This window comes from Schistocerca piceifrons, chromosome 7, assembly GCF_021461385.2.
Source record: "Schistocerca piceifrons isolate TAMUIC-IGC-003096 chromosome 7, iqSchPice1.1, whole genome shotgun sequence".
NCBI lineage: Eukaryota > Metazoa > Arthropoda > Insecta > Orthoptera > Acrididae > Schistocerca > Schistocerca piceifrons.
Window position 1 is genome coordinate 93,731,919 of NC_060144.1, and position 21,018 is coordinate 93,752,936.

Sequence of the window (21,018 nt, forward strand, 5' to 3'; positions counted from 1 at the left end):
CGGCCAGGCTGTATGGAAATGGCGGCTGATAGTTCTAGCATTTCCGAAATGGCGCTTCAACAGCTGCTTAACAGGATTTTCAATTTGCGGAGGTGCCTCACCTTGCTTAAAAATGATCCCATCCACACATCCACGCTGTTGGAGGGCTGGAATGACGTGGTTACGCAGAAGACTTGCAATTTACATCGGATATAACACAAAGCACCAGGCCCTATCGAATTTATTGTATGGAGAGAGGTTTAACCTCATTCCTAGTTTGCGACACTAACACACTACGAATAATTATCCTGAATAATACACCATGTCATCTCTCTTGTGGGGATTGAGGCACATAAGCTCTCCAATATTAGTGACGTACACACTAATCAGCGAGAACATTACGACCATGCGCGCCTTTGGCACGGATAACAGCGGCGACGCGTCGTCACAGGGAAGCAGTGAGGCCTTGGTAGTTCGCTGGATGAAGGGAGATGGCACCGCATCCGCATACAAACAGGTCAGCTCATTCCCTTAAATTCTCAGGAGGGGGGAGGGGGGGTGAGCTCTACCACCACATTCAGTCCCATACCATGTGTGTTCGATCGGATTGAGATCTGGGGAGTTGGGGGCCAGCATATTAACTAGAACTCTCCACTGTGTTCCATGAATCTCTCCCTCACACTCCATGTCTTGTGATATGGCGTATTATCTTTCTGAAAAATGCCATTGTGGTCGGAAAGGAGTGTACGAGGACTCCAACCGGTGTAAAATAGAATGTTCTCCAGAGCATAATGTAGCCGCCGCCACTCTGTCTCCATCCCGCAGTACAGGTGTCAAGGAGCTATTCACATGGAAGAGAACAGATTCGAGGCCCTACATCGGCTTGATGATGAAGGCATCAGGCTTCAACAGACCATGCAACACTCTACCACTGCGCCAACGTCTGGTGCCAATGGTCACATGCACATTTCAGTCGTAGTCGCCGATGACGTGGTGTCAACATTGGCACATGCGTGGGTCGTCGGCTGCAGACGCCCGTTGGTAGAAGGGTTCGGAGCATTGTGAGCTTTGACGCGTTTGTAGTCTGCCCAGAATTAAATTCAGTTCCATCACAGTTCGCCGCCTCTCTAGTTTGACGAATCTGCCAAAATTACGGTATCTGACATCTGTGTCCGTCCAGACAAAGGACGTCTGGATATGGTTTCATCTTGGTTTCACCAGTGTAGAAGACACTCACCACAACTCTCCTCGAACACCCGACAAGTTTTGCAGATTCCGAAATGTTCGTGGCGAGCCTGTGGGCCATCACCATCTGCCCTCGGTCAAACTCAAATAGATCGCCCGTTTTCCCCATTCTACACACAGACAGCATGCTCGCTGGTACTACATACACCATGCGTGTGTGTGACTGGTAGGCATTCGTCGCCAGGTGACGCTGCTATGACGGCTTTATATCGATAGTAGGTCGGTGGTTATAATTTTCTGGCTGATCAGTGTACATCTGGTGTAATACTCTTGAGAGCAAGTATTAGTTTCAAAAGAAAATTACACCACACATCGCGATTTTCATACATGATACTCTTCAGTGACGTGCTGGTGGGATTCCCAGACAGACCACAAAAAGATATCACTTCCATGAGACAGGACAAGAATTCGCTAACGTGGAACACAATCCTACCCATTCACTATATGGTGCGGAATGCGAAGAGATGACATTAAGTTACATCGTTAGCAAAGAATAACACAGAAGTCAGTGGTTTCTCTTGCAAGAATTGAATGTAGCATTACAAACAGAGATGGATGGTCCGCTTTGTTTCAAGCATGATTAATGCAGATCGCAACTAGAGGTGAAAACCCCTTTGTGACAGACCCACAAAAGCTAATTTCTCATGCAGATTGATCTTAATTTGTGGCAAAATTTGTGTGCTTTCTGCTAAAAATATGGTGATATCCGCTAAATCCAGAGCGACAAGCAAAATCTGTTCATTCAGACGTGACAGAATGCGCTTATACCTAAGTAATGCTTAATTTTGACCTCGGATAAATTTTTAATACAACACCAGAGGTATATCAATGTACACAAATAAAGTGCTACACATTAGGTGTCAGCCATCAGCAATTAGATATAAGGCATTAGAAGCTAGGCATTAGCTGTCAGATTTTAGACTTTATGGATATATTTATATGTGTTTGAGAGAGAGGGAGACAGAGAGACTACCACTGATTAGAAATAACAATTCGATATATGGAGTATAGTCTTTTCCTAATCAAACACAAAGATATTATATGTTTCTAATAAATACACCAAATGGCGTATAAAATACAGTAGCTTTACTTCGCCCCTCTTCTCGCTCCGAGTAGGCTAGTGCGGATTACGATTCACAGCATCGTGTGTCTCGACATTTCTCGGCCTAATCAAACACAAAGATATTATATGTTTCTTTGGGGTATAAACTACAATAGCTTTACTTCGCCCCTCTTCTCGCTCCGAGTAGGCTAGTGCGGATTACGATTCACAGCATCGTGTGTCTCGACATTTCTCGGCCTAATCAAACACAAAGATGTTATATCTTTCTAATAAATACACAATTGGCGTATAAACTACAATAGCTTTACTTCGCCCCTCTTATCGCTCCGAGTAGGCTAGTGCGGATTACGATTCACAGCATCGTGTGTCTTGACATTTCTCGGCTGACGCTAAGGCTGACGCTTGCAAATGGGCGTATATGTAGAGGACAGGCGCTAGAAACGACTGGGAGAGACCTAATCGACAAGCACACAACGGACTCTTTCATTTGACTGTGGCCGCAGGTTTGCGCCTTTGCGTACCGAGAAACAAGAGAGGGGTCAGCGTACTGGACCGTATGATTTCCGCGCAGCAGACCCAAAAACTAAAGAAAAAGGCAAAACTGAAGAAACCAATAGCTCGCGGACTTCCTAGTTGGTCACTCACCCGAGTACTAACAACGACCAAGGCTGTCTAATTTCGGTGATCGGACATGGACCCGTGTCGTTGGCACGGCATACAAGTTGGCGAGAACGTCGCCAGACGTGCCGACGCCTTAGTCCTTGTACAGATCACTTGGAATTTGTCTTTCAGGGAAGCAAAATGGAATAGCCCTTGGTGGGATCGAACCAACAGCCTCCTCGTTATTAGCATGACACTCTAACTTGGTGAGCTTGTTGCCCGCGCAATACGGCCGCTTCAGAACTCCAGTGCCCCAACCGCCGTTTCATCTATCTTTATTAAGGCCCTGCCATTCATTGAAACACGTATGTGTTACTGTTGACTCATTCTCGCCTGTCGCTTGGACCCCAGAGCCACAACACAACGACCACGGAAACGTCCGTGAGAAGAGCTAAAACTCGACACAGGAAGAGTATGTTCCGCTATTTCTTTTTGACTGCTCAGCCCATCGGACGTGCGACACCAACACTGTTGTCTCTGTCTTCCCTAGTAAAACCTCCATGGCGTGTTTCTGCGTAATTTACTTGTTCTATAACATCAAGGGAGTAGGTTAGTTTCTGAATGACTAAAATGCATTGTCAGATGTGGGGTTCGAACACACGCTCGCTTTCGAGAACCAGAGCTTAAATCTGGCACCAGACCGCTCGGCCACTCTGACGTGCGAGATAACAGCCCCAGTGACTTCCTTCTCTTGCATTATCTCAAGAACCTGACTGCGAAATCTGTTTCTTTTCTCGAAAGGACGGAATTATGTCAGTTTTAGAATATTTAAGACGCAATGTCAGATGTGGCGTAGGAAACGCATCCCGCACTCTTCCGTCGTATCCAGTTTGAACTATAACTAGCAAAACTGTATTTAGTAATAGGAACATTTTCACATTGATGCAACGGAAAGCAGGTATTATCAAACGGCAACTAAGGCCGTTTCCTAGCAACAGTCATGCTGTACATTACGCACTCGTGGGAAGCCAATGAAATGCTTCCTGTGAGGCTCAAACTGTCGACCTTCACTTTACATTACTTAGGCACTGTCCCGATGGTACCGACGCATACATACTGAAACGTCTTTGGATCGTCAGTGAGTACTTCATATTAGAAATTTCGTGTTCGCCCTGATGTGCATTAAACGGCTGATTTCTTCAATTATTTATTTATTTATTGTTCCGTGGGACCAAATTAAGGATAAGTCTCCACGCTCATGGAACGAGTTAATACATGAAATTATAACACGATATTAGAAACAGATAAAAAGAAATATAAAAAAACATATTCAGGTGACAAGTCGTAAATTTAAATAAAGAAAATCAAAAATGTAACACTGGAATTTGCTTAATTTTTTAGCTCTTCTAGGAACCCCTCGACAGAATAGAAGGAGTGAGCCATGAGGAAACTCTTCAGTTTAGACTTAAAAGAGTTTGGGCTACTGCTAAGATTTTTGAGTTCTTGTGGTAGCTTATTGAAAATGGATGCAACAGAGTCGAGGAAGTGCATTCCACATGCAGATTGGATTTCTGCCTAGTATTAACTGAGTGAAAGCTGCTAACTCTTGGGAATAGGCTAGTATTGCTACCAACAAACGACATTAAAGAAAATATATACTGTGAGGGCAATGTCAAAGATCCCAGACTATTGAATAGGGGTCGACAAGAGGTTATCGAACTTACACCACATGTAGGTCGAACAGCCCGTTTTTGAGCCAAAAATACCCTTTTTGAATCAGAAGAATTACCCCAAAAAATAATACCATATGACATAAGCGTATGAAAATATGCGAAGCAGACTACTTTTCGTGTTGAAGTGTCACTTATTTCAGATACTGTTCTAATGGTAAATAAAACAGCATTTAGTTTCTGAACAAGTTCCTGAACATGGGCGTTCCACAACAGCTTACTATCTATCCGAACGCCTAAGAACTTGAACTGTTCCGTCTCGCTTAGAATATGCCCATTCTCTCTGATCAAAATATCGGTTCTTGTTGAATTGTGGGCTAGAAACAGTAAAAACTGAATCTTACTGTGATTTAGCACCAAATTATTTTCACAAGCCACGAACTTATTTCATGAACTACGTTATTTGATTATGTTGCAATATTACACACAAGATCCTTCACTATCAAGCTGGTGTCATCAGCAAACAGAAATATTTTTGAATCACCTGTAATACCAGAAGGCATATCATTTATATAAATAAGAAACAGCAGTGGACCCAGCACCGACCCTTTGGGAACGCCCCACTTAACAGTGCCCCATTGGGACTGAACATCACTAACACTCTCAATTGTAAGGTACTCCCCTTACTCCATAATGGTCCAACTTCTGCAGTAATATTTTGTAGTCAACACAGTCAAAAGCATTCGTGAAATCAAAGAAAACACCTAGCGTTCGCAACCTTTTATTTAATCCATCCAAAACCTCCCAGAGAAAAGAGAATATAGCATTTTCAGTTGTTAAACCATTTCTAAAACCAAACTGAACATCTGACAGCAAATTTTGTGGATTTAAATGCTCCAGTAACCTTGTATATACAACCTTCTCGATAATTTTAGCAAACACCAATGGCATAGAAATAGGTCTATATTTGTCAACATTTTTATAAAGTGGCTTCACTACCGAATACTTTATACGGCCAGGAAACCGACCACTCCTGAAGGAATAGTTACAGATATGGCTAAGTACTGGGCTAACATACATAGAACAATACTTCAGTATTCTGCTAGATACCCCGTCATATCTATGAGGGTTCTTGGTCTTTAGCGATTTAATTATTAACTCAATCTCCCTCTTGTCAATATCATGGGGGAGCATTTCAGGTAACAGTCTCGGAACACTTTTTCCTAAGAGCGCTATATGATTCCCTGTTGGGACTAGGAGAGGCGTCAGCGTACTGGAACGTATTATTTCGGCGCAGCAGACCCAAAAACTAAGGAAAAAGGCAAACCTGAAGAAACCAATAGCTCGCGAACTTCCTAAATGGTCACCCACACGAGTACCAACCACGACCAACGCAGCCTAATTTCGGTGATCGGACATGGAGCAGTGTCTTTGGCGTGGCATACAAGTTGGCGAGAACGTCGCAAAAGTGAAAGTCAGATCTGCGCCTAGTTACAGTCTATCGATCTAGCAGCACCACGGAAACGCGTTCAGGTGTGCTCGCCTTCCACTCGTCGTTGGGCGCCTACAGTGCGATCGGCTATGGCCTCAGGAGGGAAGGGGACACATCACGGCGCAAGCAGCACGTAGCAGAAGGCGGTGGTGGTGTGTCGGTCAGCATGGTTGCTTCCCAAGTAGCTGATCCGGGTTCGAAACCCGGACACCGCACGCAAGAAGTTGTCTTCTTTACTCAGGAGAGTGTTTCCAACGCTCGCGATCGTCGAATTTCCGAACTGTCGTGTTACGAATGGTTTTCCTTCGCCCCTCGTCCAGCTCCGCGTAGGCTAGTGCGGATTGCGATTCACAGCATTGTGTGTCCCCATGTGTCGACTTGTCTCGACTTTGCTCGGCTGACACTTGCAAATGGGCGTATATGTAGAGGACAGGCGCTAGAAACGACTGGGAGAGACCAACTCGACAAACGCACAACGGACCCTTTCATTTGACTGTGGCCGCAGGTTCGCGAATTTGGGTCCCGAGAGGCAAGAGAGGGGTCAGCGCGCTGGACCGTATCATTACCGCGCAGCAACACCAAAAACTAAGGGAAAAGGCAAAATTAAAGAATCCAACAGCACGCAGACTTCCTAGTTAGCCACCGAGACGTGTACTAAGCACGCAAAAACGGTGCTTAACTTCGGTGATCAGACGAGAACCCGTGTCGTCAGCGTGGCACACAAGTCGGCGAGAACGTTTCCAGACGTGCGGACATCGTAGTCCTTGTACAGATCACTTGGGATTTGCCTGGCAGTCTCTCGCGCTGCCTTTTAGGGAAGCAATATGGGATAGCCCTTGGTGGGATCTTACCTATAGCCTTCCCGTTGTTAGCATGACACACTAACTTAGTGAGCTTACTGCCCACGCAATACGGCCGCTTCACATCTCCAGCACCTGAGCCACCGTTTCATTTATCTTTATTAAGGCCTTACGATTCCTTTAAACACGTATGCGTTGCTGTTGAGGTTTTCTCGCTGTCGCTTGGAACCCAGAGCCACAGCACAACAACAACGGAAACGTCCGTAAGAAGAGCTAAACCTCGACGCGGGAAAAGTATGTTCCGCTATTTCTTTTCGACCGCTCGGGCTATCACTGTCGTCTCTAGTAAAATCTGCTTCGCGTGTTTCTGCATAATTTACTTGTTCTGTAAGATCACGGGAGTATGTTAGTTTCAGAATGTTTAAAATGCATTGTCAGATGTGGGGTTCGAACCCACGCTCCCTTACGGGAACCAGAGCTTAAATCTGGCGCCTTAGACCGCTTTTTTTTTTTTTTTTTTTTTTGTTTAAAGTTCGATCCCGGGCGGGAACACAACAATTTTAATCTATATTTCGGATTTCATTTCCGAGATGACCTCACGTCCGCGTATGCAGAGACAAGCAATGTCGTATGCTAGACGGATAGGGCGTCATTTTACTGTCAAATACTGTTGCTCTCTTATTGCACCGGTATTTGGTAACTGAGGACGCCCCTAGTTCCATAATGGCTGGCAACATTTATAATCCGGTTCTTCAGGGCTACTTCAAATGCGCTTGCTTCTGGCTTTCCTGAGCTCACCCTACTCGCCTTGTCACAGCTCAGTCAAAGTGTGATGCTAACTAATAATGAGAAACTCTTAGCCACGCTCAATCTTACATGCCACCCCTTGGTTGTTGCCGTCGCTAGTAAGATGAGGGTAGACTGTCGCACAATTAAGCTGAATCTCCACTCACGGTGCACATATCCCGCAAAGACAACCTTGTTTTCCGTTGCATGCAAAATTACCGTCTGCGTTTCTACCGAATTCCACCTACGTACTCTACTGGTGCCGCATTCTTGTTATATCCACGTGCTATAACAGGCGTCTACTCTTCATTGAGGAGCTGCAACCGGGTCTGAGTTCCACCTACTCTTCAGCACGGTCAAAATGGCAGTGCTCGTCCGGGATTTGAACCCGGGACCTCCTGCACCCAAAGCAGCAATCATACCCCTTTTTTTTTTTTTTTACGTACTTTACTGGTGCCGCATTCTTGTTATATCCACGTGCTATAACAGGCGTCTACTCTTCATTGAGGAGCTGCAACCGGGGCTGAGTTCCACCTACTCTGCAGCACGGTCAAAATGGCAGGGCTCGTCCGGGATTTGAACCCGGGACCTCCTGCACCCAAAGCAGGAATCATACCCCTTTTTTTTTGTTTCTGTTTCTTAGTTTATTTATATTTTTTTTTTTTTTTTTTTTTTTTTGTTTTCATTGTGCGAGAGTCAGGCCTGCGGAAGCAAAGTGGGCAGGGGTCGAAGTCCGAGGCCTGGCCACGATGACTCCACCGTCCTGTTTCCGAATGGCACCTGTACAAGGGCGTCGTACTATCCCCTACTGTCTCGGTACTTGGTCTCTCGGTTGTTGTTCGTGTGCGCCCTAAAGGTCTACGAAAACTTCAGTCCTGGTGTAGAGAAGAAACATACATAAAGGCGGCAAATCCAGAAACAGTATAAAAGAAAATGGCTCACACAGGTGACCTTAGCCAACACCCTCTCTTTCAAATGTCAGGCTAAGCATATTGGCAAAATCATCTCGGAGGCCTGGCAATCGCAAGCGCTGCCAGTAAGCAGTAAGCATGTACTGCCGAAACGCTAGGTGTCCATCCTCTTCATGACAACTGTTGACAAAATGTACGAAATGGCCAATCAACCACATGACGGTATGGAGCTTCGTTCGCGGAAAAAAGGAAGAATCGGGCCGGACGATGATGTCAATAGTATAAGCGGCGTCAGCAGACCTAGTGACAAAAGCAAGTTGTTTCCTGAGCCAACGCCAATTAGCAAGGTGCCCACAGCAGGTGAATCGATGTTCAAGGGTATCCAGGAGACCACACCGGGGCTGAGTTCCACCTACTCTTCAGCACGGTCAAAATGGCAGTGCTCGTCCGGGATTTGAACCCGGGACCTCCTGCACCCAAAGCAGGAATCATACCCCTTTTTTTTTTTTTTCTTTTTTACGTACTTTGCTGGTGCCGCATTCTTGTTATATCCACGTGCTATAACAGGCGTCTACTCTTCATTGAGGAGCTGCAACCGGGGCTGAGTTCCACCTACTCTGCAGCACGGTCAAAATGGCAGGGCTCGTCCGGGATTTGAACCCGGGACCTCCTGCACCCAAAGCAGGAATCATACCCCTTTTTTTTTTTGTTTCTGTCCGTGTCAGAAAGACCAATACGGTGCAGTCGTACATTGGTGGGAACCAAATTATTTATTACCCTATACCACGTGGACGCCACGGCCATTGAGTGGATCGGCAGACTAACATTCTTCCAGACGTTCCTCCAGGACACAGATGGAGACGCCAGTTCTATTGGATTGGGACCGGCCAGCCCCTCCCAGCGGGCAATCAAGCCCTTGGTCGTTGGCACCGGTCGCCGCAAGAAGACGTCACCGAGGTAACTCACCGCAATGTAAAATTCCCGAATGTGTTTCAACTTAAAATTTAGGCGTCCGACATCGACAGGTGGAGCAAGGCTCGCCGGACGCACAACAGTAAAAAGCCTGGATGTAATTGAAGTCACTTCTTGCGTAACAATTAGAGTCGTTCGGCGGACGTACAAAGCAGACGCCTTGCGAGTAATGTCAGAGAGGCCCAAGCCTCCGAAGATACGCGGTTTCGTCATTACCTCGTAACGTAACTTGAATAGATGGCCCTTCCATATAAACCTGCTAGACAATTGGCGCAACCTTTTCGCCACCATCATGGGAAGTGGGAACAGCTGAGCAACATAATAAGCTTTACATAGAACGTAGGTGTCTAAAATTCTGACTTTTTGCAAAATGGTAGCAGAGCGCTGCTCATGGACCATCAGAGCCCCCTGTATCTTCTCGGTGACAGATTTCCAATTGAGAGCCGCCATTTTTAGAGGACACCGATCAATGATAATCCCCAAGGACGTATGGCGATCGACAAAAGTGGCCCAAGGGACGTCAGCATCTCGAAATCCTCGAATATCAAGGAACTTACATTTACCCTGATTGAGACGCGCTCCAGAGACACGACAGTATGCATCAACTGCCCCTTTCAACAACGGGATATCATCACGTTCACGGAGGAGAACAACGACATCATCCGCATATGCCTTAACAGAGAGCTTCCCACCAGAGAGGGACATACCCTGAAGCTTGAGAGCAATAGTCCGAAGCAGCGGTTCCAGGGACAATACGAATAAAGACATAGAGAGCGGACTACCCTGAGGCACTCCGCGGCGGATAGCAATGGGCGGCGTCAGCTGCCCATTGACTGACACCCGAGCTGTTATTCCCCTATACAAATTGCCAAGAACACCACGTGATGAAGCGTTAAAACCTATTGTACCTAATACACGATCAAAAAACACATGACTGACGTGATCAAAAGCCTTATAAAAATCAAGGAAGGCAAAGGCACAATGTACGTTTGTAACCGTCGCAACCGAGACAACATCCCGATATTCGGCTACTGGTGTCAGAATAGATCTATCATGAAAACAACATTGATGTGCACCAATCACACCCCGAAGCAGAGAAGACAACCGGCTATTGAGCGCTCTAGCAGCTGTCTTATAGTCAAAATTCAGCAATGTGAGCGGACGAAGATTGGCAGCAGATAAACGACCAGAGGACTTCGGAATTAAAACAATTTTGCCTACTTTAAAATCGGCAGGCACATCCATCCCCCTGACAATCTCATTTAAAATCTGCATAAAAATGCCACCCAAAAGAGGCCAAAAACGGAGATAAAATTCTTTAGGCAGGCCGTCTGGACCCGGCGATTTACTGGACGGAGAGCGAGCAATAAAATCGAAAACATCATCTACCTGGAACTCCCGGAGAAATTCGCCGTTCGCGTCAGGCGCGATCGTCGCAGTTAGATCCCCAAATACATCATCCGAAAGAGACTCACCAGAATCATCGGCAGAATATAGACTAGTGTAATACTGATGAAGAGCACGAACCATTTCCTCCTGTGCAATAAGCTCTCGTCCATCATCCACCGTAAGAGAAGAGATGAAGGAGCGACGACGACGAGTCTGATGCCGTAGCAGGTGGTACAAGGATGTCAGTTCACCTTCAACAAGAGAGTGAGGTTTCGACTTTACTCGCAGACCATCCATCTGTCGTCGTTTAAGGCTCAAGAGCTTGGCTTTAATACGACGAACATCATGGATCCGCAGAGGAGAGGTACCCGCCGCGTCATATAGTTCACGCAGGACAGAGTAGTAAAATTCATATGTGTTCTTAAAATCACGCGCCCTTGCAGCACAGTAAAAAATCAAAGTCTGACGAATCTTGGGCTTGGCAAACGCAGTCCACCAAACCAGCAAGGAGGGGTATCGCGGGACAGAGCGAAGACATCGCTCCCACACGCCACTTATAACATCATCCATAGCACTGTCGGCAAGGTGGGAAACATTTAACATCCACTGGGAACGATAAAGTTTTGCAGGTTGGTGACTAAGATTTACAGTTGCAGTAAAAGCACAATGGTCAGAAAAACTAGTAGGAATAACATCGACAGAAGGAATTTTATCACATAAAAAATCAGATAAATAGAATCTGTCGAGTCTACTGCATGAGGACGCGGTAAAAAACGTATATTTCACCAGGGTTGGATATTTGTGTTCCCAAACATCACGCAGATGCATCGTACGAACTAAGTCATGTAAATCACGGCAATAATTAAAATTGGGGGACTGGTCTGCAGGGCGTAAAACACAATTAAAATCGCCTCCGAGCAGGAGACTCCGAGGACTCTGGCGCAAAAGATAAATAAGCTCTTCTTTATAAAAGCGCGATCGAGCCACAGCGTGACCCGAACCAGAGGGGGCATACAAAACAACGAGGCGGAGATCAAAAAGACGACAACCAATCCCACGGCCAGAGTCAAGGAATTCAATGTCAGTAATAGGAATGCCCTCTCGAAAGAAAAGAGCAGTTCCAGTTGAATATTCCGGCGCGACATTAAAAACAGTTTGAAATCCAGGTAGAGAGAGATCAGAAAACAACACTTCCTGCAAAAACACTACGTCCGCACAGGCGTCGTAAATAAACTGCCGCAAAGAGGCAATGCGAACGTCGGACTCAATACAGTTAACATTTAAGGTAAGAAAGGTGTATGCTTGAACCATAGAGAGAAAAGCGAGAAAACAAATCACCTACACCGACGCACCAGCGTCACAGTCCATAGCAGGGGTGACGGAGGCATCCGAGGGAGGGGGACTGCTACCCCGTTCCGCGGATCCCTTACGTTTCGGTTTTTTACGAACAGCATTAACGTTCGGCTGAACGCGTAACTTGCGTCGGCTGACGGGCAAGGAAGCTTCAGCCGCCGGTGACGTAGGAGGGTCAAGTTCTGTATCCGATACCACCCGCGCCGGTCCACATGCGGGATCCGGGGTCGCGGGGGAAACATCCGACAAAACGGAATGGTCAACACCTGCACTAGCTTCCGGCAAACATGGACTGCACGGAGGCGAAACGTGAGCAGGAAGGTCCGAGGCCGCAGAGTTGGAAGGAAGCGGAGCAGCTCCGCTGGCAGAGGTATGGGGCAGCGAAGCAGGAAGTTGTCGCGGCTCCACTTGTTGTGACATCGAAGTCGGTTCGGAAGACGGCGCCAACAGGCCCGACCGACGACCCGACTCGAGAGAAGCCGCGTCGGAGGCCGGAGGGGCGCCAGCAGCCGCCACCGGAACCGCTACCTCAGGAGCGCAGGGAGCAGCTACAGTACACAGTGGCTCGGAGGATGCCGGTCGCTCGGACTGGGGCATCTCAGGGAGATCCTCATCCGTACTATTTCCATCGTGTGGGCGACGCCTCTTATTATTCAAAAGTGGCACACCCACCTGAGGGACAGACGGAACAACATCAGATTTAGCACGCAAAGGAGGAAATTCTGTGTCAGGGGTGCGCAAAACCTGTGGCGGGGCGCTACTACCACTGAACTGTGTTACACCAAGAGCAGAACCACCTGCAACGAGGTCAGCGACCGTTAACTTGCGACGCTGTTCGAGAGAATTTTTTAAAACAAAAACTCTCCGCGGACAGTCGGTACGCACGTGACCACTTTCATTGCACAAAAAACAGGTGCCAACCTGACCACTATATGTTACATGGACACGATATCCACCGATCTGCAGGTGAGATGGAATATTCTGCTTAACGTGCATTTCGACTGAACGAATACCACTGTAACATTGCAGGCGATGTTGGCTTGACCAGCGTTCAAGGCGAATGCTCTTTACATCACCATACTTCTGTAGACCCTCCTTAAGATAGACATTATCCACCTCCGGTGGAAGGTTGTAAACACGAACACTGGTGTACGTAATGGAAGCATTGGAAAGCAGCACGGTACTTACAGAATCATCCCGATGCCGAAAGAGAACTTGATGACCGTATTCAGAAAGAATTTTATCAACCTGAAGTGGGTCCATAAACTTAACAAAGAAAACATACAGTTCGGTATCAAAATAAGCAGTGTGCACCTGATCCGAATGAACACCAAAGGTATTTACCAACCAATCATGAATCTCAAGAGAACTAGGTTGCACATGGCGGGTTGACTTGTCAAAAGCAAAACTAACTGTAGCCTGACGAGGAATAACCTGGGACGACATTTTCAAAATATACGGTCGAAACCGCTACACAAAAAACACTGAAATAAGGACAGAAAGTAACACAAGGTACGAAACAACGACGGAGAAACACTCACAGAAGTTGCAACACAACACGTAAACAAAAACGATAGTCCACTATACGTAACGCTACGGCGGAGCGGAAGACTAGGCACGTCCACACTACACGGCGTCTAAAGCGGAACTGACCGCTCGGCCAAACTGACGTGCGAGGCAAGAGCTCCAGAGACTTCCATCTCTAGCAATATCTCAAAGAACCTCACTGCGAAATCTGTTTCTTTTTTCGGTAGGATGGAATTATGTCAGTTTTAGAAAATTTAAGACGCTATGTCAGACGTGGCGTAGGAAATGCACCCTCCCCTTCGGGAACGAATGTGGCGCGTTGGACCGCTTTCTTCCGTCGTTTCTAGTTTGAACTGTAACTAGCAAAACTGTATTTAGTAATAGGAACATTTTCACATTGATGCAAAGAAAACTAGATATTAGCCAACGGCAAATAAGGCCGTTTCCTAGCAACAGCCACGCTGTGCATAACGCACTCGTGGGAAGCCAATGAAATACTTCCTGTGAGGCTCAAACTGTCGACCTTCACTTTACAATACTTAGGCACTGCCCCGGTGGTACCGACGCGTACATACTGAAGCGTCTTTGGATCGTCAGTGAGTACTTCATATTAGAAATTTCGTGTTCGCCCTGATGTGCATTAAAGGGCAGATTCTTCAGTAAAAGTTAGTTCTGCGCTCAGTTTCAGTATATGGCCCTAGCAGCACCAGGAAAACGGGTTCAGATGTGCTCGCCTTCCACTCGGCGTTGAGCGCCTACAGCGAGATTGCCTTCGGCCTCTGGCGCCAGGAGGGAAGGCGACACATCACGGAGCAAGCAGCGCGTAGCAGAAGGCGGTGGTGGTGTGTCGGTCAGCATGGTTGCTTCCCAAGTAGCTGATCCGGGTTCGAAGCCCGGACACCGCACGCAAGTTGTCTTCTTTACTCAGGAGAGTGTTTCCAACGCTCGCGATCGTCGAATTTCCAAACTGTCGTGTTACGAATGGTTTTCCTTCGCCCCTCGTCCAGCTCCGCGTAGGCTAGTGCGGATTGCGATTCACAGCATCGTGTGTCCCCATGTGTCGACTTGTCCCGACTTTGATCGGCTGACGCGAAAGCTGACGCTTGCAAATGGGCGTATATGTAGAGGACAGGCGCTAGAAACGACTGGGAGAGACCAACTCGACAAACGCGCAACGGACCCTTTCATTTGACTGTGGCCGCAGGTTCGCGAATTTGGGTCCCGAGAGGCAAGAGAGGGGTCAGCGTGCTGGACCGTATCATTACCGCGCAGCAACACCGAAAACTAAGGGAAAAGGCAAAATTAAAGAATCCAACAGCACGCAGACTTCCTAGTTAGCCACCGAGCCGTGTACTAAGCACGCAAAAACGCTGCTTAACTTCGGTGATCGGACGAGAACCCGTGTCGTCAGCGTGGCACACAAGTCGGCGAGAACGTTTCCAGACGTGCGGACATCTTAGTCCTTGTACAGATCACTTGGGATTTGCCTGGCAGTCTCTCGCGCTGCCTTTTAGGGAAGCAATATGGGATAGCCCTTGGTGGGATCTAACCCATAGCCTTCCCGTTGTTAGCATGACACACTAACTTAGTGAGCTTACTACCCACACAATACGGCCGCTTCACATCTCCAGCACCTGAGCCACCGTTTCATCTATCTTTATTAAGGCCTTACGATTCCTTTAAACACGTATGCGTTGCTGTTGAGGTTTTCTCGCTGTCGCTTGGAACCCAGAGCCACAGCACAACAACAACGGAAACGTCCGTAAGAAGAGCTAAACCTCGACGCGGGAAAAGTATGTTCCGCTATTTCTTTTCGACCGCTCGGGCTGTCACTGTCGTCTCTAGTAAAATCTGCTTCGCGTGTTTCTGCATAATTTACTTGTTCTGTAAGATCACGGGAGTACGTTAGTTTCAGAATGTTTAAAATGCATTGTCAGATGTGGGGTTCGAACCCACGCTCCCTTACGGGAACCAGAGCTTAAATCTGGCGCCTTAGACCGCTCGGCCAATCTGACGTGCGAGGCAAGAGCTCCAGAGACTTCCATCTCTAGCAAGAACCTCACTGCGAAATCTGTTTCTTTTTTCGGTAGGATGGAATTATGTCAGTTTTAGAAAATTTAAGACGCTATGTCAGACGTGGCGTAGGAAATGCACCCTCCCCTTCGGGAACGAATGTGGCGCGTTGGACCGCTTTCTTCCGTCGTTTCTAGTTTGAACTGTAACTAGCAAAACTGTATTTAGTAATAGGAACATTTTCACATTGATGCAAAGAAAACTAGATATTAGCCAACGGCAAATAAGGCCGTTTCCTAGCAACAGCCACGCTGTGCATAACGCACTCGTGGGAAGCCAATGAAATACTTCCTGTGAGGCTCAAACTGTCGACCTTCACTTTACAATACTTAGGCACTGCCCCGGTGGTACCGACGCGTACATACTGAAGCGTCTTTGGATCGTCAGTGAGTACTTCATATTAGAAATTTCGTGTTCGCCCTGATGTGCATTAAAGGGCAGATTCTTCAGTAAAAGTTAGTTCTGCGCTCAGTTTCAGTATATGGCCCTAGCAGCACCAGGAAAACGGGTTCAGATGTGCTCGCCTTCCACTCGGCGTTGAGCGCCTACAGCGAGATTGCCTTCGGCCTCTGGCGCCAGGAGGGAAGGCGACACATCACGGAGCAAGCAGCGCGTAGCAGAAGGCGGTGGTGGTGTGTCGGTCAGCATGGTTGCTTCCCAAGTAGCTGATCCGGGTTCGAAGCCCGGACACCGCACGCAAGTTGTCTTCTTTACTCAGGAGAGTGTTTCCAACGCTCGCGATCGTCGAATTTCCGAACTGTCGTGTTACGAATGGTTTTCCTTCGCCCCTCGTCCAGCTCCGCGTAGGCTAGTGCGGATTGCGATTCACAGCATCGTGTGCCCCCTTGTGTCGACTTGTCCCGACTTTGCGAAAGCTGACGCTTGCAAATGGGCGTATATGTAGAGGACAGGCGCTAGAAACGACTGGGAGAGACCAACTCGACAAACGCGCAACGGACCCTTTCATTTGACTGTGGCCGCAGGTTCGCGAATTTGGGTCCCGAGAGGCAAGAGAGGGGTCAGCGTGCTGGACCGTATCATTACCGCGCAGCAACACCGAAAACTAAGGGAAAAGGCAAAATTAAAGAATCCAACAGCACGCAGACTTCCTAGTTAGCCACCGAGCCGTGTACTAAGCACGCAAAAACGCTGCTTAACTTCGGTGATCGGACGAGAACCCGTGTCGTCAGCGTGGCACACAAGTCGGCGAGAACGTTTCCAGACGTGCGGACATCTTAGTCCTTGTACAGATCACTTGGGATTTGCCTGGCAGTCTCTCGCGCTGCCTTTTAGGGAAGCAATATGGGATAGCCCTTGGTGGGATCTAACCCATAGCCTTCCCGTTGTTTGCATGACACACTAACTTAGTGAGCTTACTACCCACACAATACGGCCGCTTCACATCTCCAGCACCTGAGCCACCGTTTCATCTATCTTTATTAAGGCCTTACGATTCCTTTAAACACGTATGCGTTGCTGTTGAGGTTTTCTCGCTGTCGCTTGGAACCCAGAGCCACAGCACAACAACAACGGAAACGTCCGTAAGAAGAGCTAAACCTCGACGCGGGAAAAGTATGTTCCGCTATTTCTTTTCGACCGCTCGGGCTGTCACTGTCGTCTCTAGTAAAATCTGCTTCGCGTGTTTCTGCATAATTTACTTGTTCTGTAAGATCACGGGAGTACGTTAGTTTCAGAATGTTTAAAATGCATTGTCAGATGTGGGGTTCGAACCCACGCTCCCTTACGGGAACCAGAGCTTAAATCTGGCGCCTTAGACCGCTCGGCCAATCTGACGTGCGAGGCAAGAGCTCCAGAGACTTCCATCTCTAGCAAGAACCTCACTGCGAAATCTGTTTCTTTTTTCGGTAGGATGGAATTATGTCAGTTTTAGAAAATTTAAGACGCTATGTCAGACGTGGCGTAGGAAATGCACCCTCCCCTTCGGGAACGAATGTGGCGCGTTGGACCGCTTTCTTCCGTCGTTTCTAGTTTGAACTGTAACTAGCAAAACTGTATTTAGTAATAGGAACATTTTCACATTGATGCAAAGAAAACTAGATATTAGCCAACGGCAAATAAGGCCGTTTCCTAGCAACAGCCACGCTGTGCATAACGCACTCGTGGGAAGCCAATGAAATACTTCCTGTGAGGCTCAAACTGTCGACCTTCACTTTACAATACTTAGGCACTGCCCCGGTGGTACCGACGCGTACATACTGAAGCGTCTTTGGATCGTCAGTGAGTACTTCATATTAGAAATTTCGTGTTCGCCCTGATGTGCATTAAAGGGCAGATTCTTCAGTAAAAGTTAGTTCTGCGCTCAGTTTCAGTATATGGCCCTAGCAGCACCAGGAAAACGGGTTCAGATGTGCTCGCCTTCCACTCGGCGTTGAGCGCCTACAGCGAGATTGCCTTCGGCCTCTGGCGCCAGGAGGGAAGGCGACACATCACGGAGCAAGCAGCGCGTAGCAGAAGGCGGTGGTGGTGTGTCGGTCAGCATGGTTGCTTCCCAAGTAGCTGATCCGGGTTCGAAGCCCGGACACCGCACGCAAGTTGTCTTCTTTACTCAGGAGAGTGTTTCCAACGCTCGCGATCGTCGAATTTCCGAACTGTCGTGTTACGAATGGTTTTCCTTCGCCCCTCGTCCAGCTCCGCGTAGGCTAGTGCGGATTGCGATTCACAGCATCGTGTGCCCCCTTGTGTCGACTTGTCCCGACTTTGCGAAAGCTGACGCTTGCAAATGGGCGTATATGTAGAGGACAGGCGCTAGAAACGACTGGGAGAGACCAACTCGACAAACGCGCAACGGACCCTTTCATTTGACTGTGGCCGCAGGTTCGCGAATTTGGGTCCCGAGAGGCAAGAGAGGGGTCAGCGTGCTGGACCGTATCATTACCGCGCAGCAACACCGAAAACTAAGGGAAAAGGCAAAATTAAAGAATCCAACAGCACGCAGACTTCCTAGTTAGCCACCGAGCCGTGTACTAAGCACGCAAAAACGCTGCTTAACTTCGGTGATCGGACGAGAACCCGTGTCGTCAGCGTGGCACACAAGTCGGCGAGAACGTTTCCAGACGTGCGGACATCTTAGTCCTTGTACAGATCACTTGGGATTTGCCTGGCAGTCTCTCGCGCTGCCTTTTAGGGAAGCAATATGGGATAGCCCTTGGTGGGATCTAACCCATAGCCTTCCCGTTGTTAGCATGACACACTAACTTAGTGAGCTTACTACCCACACAATACGGCCGCTTCACATCTCCAGCACCTGAGCCACCGTTTCATCTATCTTTATTAAGGCCTTACGATTCCTTTAAACACGTATGCGTTGCTGTTGAGGTTTTCTCGCTGTCGCTTGGAACCCAGAGCCACAGCACAACAACAACGGAAACGTCCGTAAGAAGAGCTAAACCTCGACGCGGGAAAAGTATGTTCCGCTATTTCTTTTCGACCGCTCGGGCTGTCACTGTCGTCTCTAGTAAAATCTGCTTCGCGTGTTTCTGCATAATTTACTTGTTCTGTAAGATCACGGGAGTACGTTAGTTTCAGAATGTTTAAAATGCATTGTCAGATGTGGGGTTCGAACCCACGCTCCCTTACGGGAACCAGAGCTTAAATCTGGCGCCTGAGACCGCTCGGCCAATCTGACGTGCGAGGCAAGAGCTCCAGAGACTTCCATCTCTAGCAAGAACCTCACTGCGAAATCTGTTTCTTTTTTCGGTAGGATGGAATTATGTCAGTTTTAGAAAATTTAAGACGCTATGTCAGACGTGGCGTAGGAAATGCACCCTCCCCTTCGGGAACGAATGTGGCGCGTTGGACCGCTTTCTTCCGTCGTTTCTAGTTTGAACTGTAACTAGCAAAACTGTATTTAGTAATAGGAACATTTTCACATTGATGCAAAGAAAACTAGATATTAGCCAACGGCAAATAAGGCCGTTTCCTAGCAACAGCCACGCTGTGCATAACGCACTCGTGGGAAGCCAATGAAATACTTCCTGTGAGGCTCAAACTGTCGACCTTCACTTTACAATACTTAGGCACTGCCCCGGTGGTACCGACGCGTACATACTGAAGCGTCTTTGGATCGTCAGTGAGTACTTCATATTAGAAATTTCGTGTTCGCCCTGATGTGCATTAAAGGGCAGATTCTTCAGTAAAAGTTAGTTCTGCGCTCAGTTTCAGTATATGGCCCTAGCAGCACCAGGAAAACGGGTTCAGATGTGCTCGCCTTCCACTCGGCGTTGAGCGCCTACAGCGAGATTGCCTTCGGCCTCTGGCGCCAGGAGGGAAGGCGACACATCACGGAGCAAGCAGCGCGTAGCAGAAGGCGGTGGTGGTGTGTCGGTCAGCATGGTTGCTTCCCAAGTAGCTGATCCGGGTTCGAAGCCCGGACACCGCACGCAAGTTGTCTTCTTTACTCAGGAGAGTGTTTCCAACGCTCGCGATCGTCGAATTTCCAAACTGTCGTGTTACGAATGGTTTTCCTTCGCCCCTCGTCCAGCTCCGCGTAGGCTAGTGCGGATTGCGATTCACAGCATCGTGTGTCCCCATGTGTCGACTTGTCCCGACTTTGCTCGGCTGACGCGAAAGCTGACGCTTGCAAATGGGCGTATATGTAGAGGACAGGCGCTAGAAACGACTGGGAGAGACCAACTCGACAAACGCGCAACGGACCCTTTCATTTGACTGTGGCCGCAGGTTCGCGAATTTGGGTCCCGAGAGGCAAGAGAGGGGTCAGCGTGCTGAACCGTATCATTACCGCGCAGCAACACCGAAAACTAAGGGAAAAGGCAAAATTAAAGAATCCAACAGCACGCAGACTTCCTAGTTAGCCACCGAGCCGTGTACTAAGCACGCAAAAACGCTGCTTAACTTCGGTGATCGGACGAGAACCCGTGTCGTCAGCGTGGCACACAAGTCGGCGAGAACGTTTCCAGACGTGCGGACATCTTAGTCCTTGTACAGATCACTTGGGATTTGCCTGGCAGTCTCTCGCGCTGCCTTTTAGGGAAGCAATATGGGATAGCCCTTGGTGGGATCTAACCCATAGCCTTCCCGTTGTTAGCATGACACACTAACTTAGTGAGCTTACTACCCACACAATACGGCCGCTTCACATCTCCAGCACCTGAGCCACCGTTTCATCTATCTTTATTAA

The 21,018-nt window shown here is 48.0% G+C and overlaps 3 non-coding genes across 3 annotated transcripts; all 3 read right to left on the minus strand.

Moving 5' to 3' along the window:
- Positions 1-15,718: 15,718 nt before the first annotated feature.
- Trnal-uaa lies at positions 15,719-15,802 on the minus strand. The gene has a single exon. It is a non-coding gene; the product is annotated as a tRNA-Leu (tRNA).
- A 1,768-nt stretch (positions 15,803-17,570) lies between these two features.
- Positions 17,571-17,654, minus strand: Trnal-uaa. Its single transcript has one exon. It is a non-coding gene; the product is annotated as a tRNA-Leu (tRNA).
- Positions 17,655-19,422: 1,768 nt separating this feature from the next.
- On the minus strand, positions 19,423-19,506 carry Trnal-uaa. The gene has a single exon. It is a non-coding gene; the product is annotated as a tRNA-Leu (tRNA).
- Between the last annotated feature and the right edge of the window lie 1,512 nt (positions 19,507-21,018).